The sequence below is a fragment of the Penaeus chinensis genome, chromosome 14 (assembly GCF_019202785.1).
Source record: "Penaeus chinensis breed Huanghai No. 1 chromosome 14, ASM1920278v2, whole genome shotgun sequence".
Taxonomy (NCBI): domain Eukaryota; kingdom Metazoa; phylum Arthropoda; class Malacostraca; order Decapoda; family Penaeidae; genus Penaeus; species Penaeus chinensis.
The window spans coordinates 8748716-8752876 of NC_061832.1; the positions used below are offsets into that span (position 1 = coordinate 8748716).

At 28.1% G+C, this 4161-nt stretch overlaps 1 non-coding gene across 1 annotated transcript; it reads left to right on the top strand.

Annotated features, from left to right (window-relative positions):
* The first annotated feature begins 918 nt into the window (after positions 1-918).
* On the top strand, positions 919-1079 carry LOC125032627. The gene has a single exon (XR_007115556.1). It is a non-coding gene; the product is annotated as a U1 spliceosomal RNA (small nuclear RNA).
* The last annotated feature ends 3082 nt before the right edge of the window (positions 1080-4161 follow it).

A 4161-nucleotide genomic window follows, 5' to 3' on the forward strand; every position in this document is an offset into this window, starting at 1 on the left:
GAAATATAGAAAAGTTTAACTTTAGTTTATTCAATCCCTTCATTACAGGAGTTATGATTTCAATATTATAAGAAATAATTAATTCACTTGTAGGAAATCTGTTTTTCCGTTTTCTAATAAAACAGCGGTGGTGGCGGCAATTATATTTCAATAGAAATCTAATAATATTTTGATTTATCTAGATTTCGATACATATATATATATACACACACACACATACGCGTGTATAAACACACACACACACACACACTTAAATGTATATGTGTATGCATGTGTTTGTCTGTGTGTGTGTCTGCGTGCATGTATTTGTCTATGTGTGTTTGGGCGAGTGAGTGTGCATGTGTTTATCTGTGTATATATATATATATGTATGCAAGCGCGCGCGCGCGTGTGTGTGTGTGTAAATGTATGTATATATATAAATGTATGTGTGTGTGTATGTGTATGTGTATGTGTGTGTGTGTGTGTATGTGTATGCATGTGTGTGTGTGAACATATATACGTACACACACACATACGCGTGTATACACACACACACACACACACTTAAATGTATGTGTGTGTGCATGTGTTTGTCTGTGTGTGTGTGCATGCATGTATTTGTGTGTGTGTGTGTATGGGTGAGTGTGCATGTGTTTGTCTGTGTGTGTGTGTGTATGGGTGAGTGTGCATGTGTTTGTCTGTGTGTGTTTATATATAAATGTATGCGCGTGTGTGTCTGTGTATAAATATAAATGTATGTGTGTGTGTGTGCGAGCGTGGGCGCGCGCGTGTGTGTGTGTGTGTGTATGTGTGTGTGTGTGTTTATATGTGTGTGTATACACGTGTAGGCGCGCGTGTGTGTGTGTGCATATATATATATATATATATATATGTGTGTGTGTGTGTGTGTGTGTGTGTGTGCACACGCGTACACGTGTACTTACCTGCCACAGGACACACCGCGATCATGAAGCCGGTTCCCCCAGGGCGAGGCTCGCCATTTCACTCCGGCGGCGCTGACCCCTGTGATTATCCCAAATGTGGTTAACTCGAGTGTGCAATTTTCAATAAAGACTGCTGCGATGGTCCAGTGGTTAGAGCACTCGACTCCGACCCTCGTGGTATCGCAGGTGTCGTAGGCACAAGTGCTAGCGGTTAATTAGGAAGGGCATCCAATATATACATATATGTATATATATACACATATGTATATATATATATGTATATTGTGAAGGACATGTCGAATAATGATCATTTAGTGAAAAGATGATTAACATAGAAAAGAAAATTTATGGAATGTGTCTAGGGTCGAAGGAATAATATGCTTTATACTTTTTTTTTTGAATTATTTTGGATTTTTTTACATATCAGATGTTGATGATCGCATTGGTTCATTAGATGTAATGTGTGTTTGAGGACGCTTTCTTTATGTAGGAAAGGTTGGTCTGTAGGTACAGAGAAAAAGAAAAGAAAGGGAAAGACAAGGAGAACAAGATGGAGAATGAAAGAACTAGAAGAGAGAATAATAGCAATACTTATACGTTCGTCTATATACATACATATATGTGCATGTATATATATCTATATATATATATATATATATATATATATATATGTATGTATATGTATACATATGAATATATATATATATATATACTTTTATATATATATATATGTATATATATATATAAATATATATATATATATATATATATATATATATACATAGACAGATAATTAGATATGTATGTATACGTGTCTATAAATATAAATATATATCTATATAGATAGATAAATATATATTTATATATATATTTATATATAGATAGAGCTTTATACATAGATAGAGCTATATATATACATATATATATAAATATATATATAGATAGATAGATAGATATAAATATATCTATATCTATATATAGATATAGATGTATAGATATCTATATATATATATTTATAGATAGATATAGATATATGTATATATAGATATAGATATAGATGTATATGTATATATGTAATATATAGGGGTATTTACATATATATACATATATATGTATACATATACATAAATATAGATATATAGAGAGATAGATATGCATACATATGTACTTATATACATACATATATGTATGTATGTATATATATATACAGTATATATATATATATACACATACACACATATATCTATATATACACATGCATATACATATATATATATATATATATATATATATATATATATATATATATATATATATATTCATTTATATTTATATATATTGATATATAGATAGATAAATATATATAATATACATATGTAAATAATATATATATATATATATATATATATATATGAATGATGGAATAATGCAATACCGATCTGACCTGGCCTCGAACCTAGGTAACTCCGGGTATGAGACCGGAGGGCCTAGGTTCGAGGCCAGGTCAGAGAGGATTGTTATATATATATATATATATATATATATATATATATATATATATATATATACGTATAAACAAATTGCTATATATGAGTGTGAAAGTATATATACATATATATGTATATATAACCAATTATATATATATATTGATAAGACCGCCCATATATGGAAGTTTTATACATTTGATGTCTTTGTTGAGTCGATACAGGTTTTGGGTAAAATTTCTGACGCAGTTGCGTCAGAAAATTTTCCTTAAATATTCCTTTAAGAATGCAGTTTCTTCATGAAAACTAGTTCAAGTTGAACAGATGTTGTAAGTCCGGTTGATAAGTGTTGTAAGGCTGTTTAGCTTGTAAATATGAGGAATATAGTTGAGATAATGAAGTCCAAGGTCAGTGAATGTGGGTTTCCTGTAGACACTGGTGAAGAAGCAGTTATTATGAAAATTTTGATCTCTGAGAATCATTAAACAAAATCCTCAGACAATGCTATCTACGTTTTTTTTTTTTTTTTTTTTTTTTTTTCAATTCTAACACTATTAGATCAGGCTAGGTACGTGGGATCAACCTCACGCATTCTCGAATACAAAGGCACGTCAATCAGGACAGGTCACAGCTGAGCAAAACATCCTACTCAACAATTAGAGAGCACTCTCCTCCCCACAATCACCCTTTTAATAATATTGATTTCAAAATCTTGACCCCCTACCTTAACAGATTTGACCTAATCATAGCAGAATCACTCCACATTCTAACTATGAAACCACAGTTAAACAGCACTTCCACTGCAACACACACACACACACACACACACACACACACACACACACACATATATATATATATATATATATATATATATATATATATATATATAAACACACACATACCTATAAATGGAACGTATGTAAATTATATTTCTATATATTTACATATATATATTCATATAAATATACATATATATACATATGTATATATAAATATATATATACAGAAATATATATATATATATATATTGATATATATTTACCTATATATATTTCCATATATGTATACATATGTATATATATAGATAGATGGATATATATGTATATATATATTTAACAACATATTTTTATATATACATATATATACACACACACACACACACACATATATATATATATATATATATATATATATATATATATATATACATATATATATGCACAAATGTATATGTATACATATGTATATATACATGTTCATATATATATACATATATATATATATATATATATATATATATATATTTATATGTATATGTATATATATACATGCATATATATATATGTGTCTATATATATGATATATATATATATATAGATATAGATATATAGAGAGAGATAGACAGATGAATAGATATGATTCAACATATATTTATATATACATGTATATACATGTGTATATATAAATATATTCATACATATATATAAATAAATATATATATATATATATATATATGTATATATAATAACCATACATATATGTATATATGTATGTATATATATATATATATACTTCTACACATATATAGACACATATATATATACACATATATAGACACACACACACGCGCACACATACACACTTATGTCAACAACATCATCATTATCATTATCGATATTATCATCATCCTTATTATTATAAATGCGGTGATGGTAACAGCAGTAGCCCCTATAATGCTAGTAACAGTA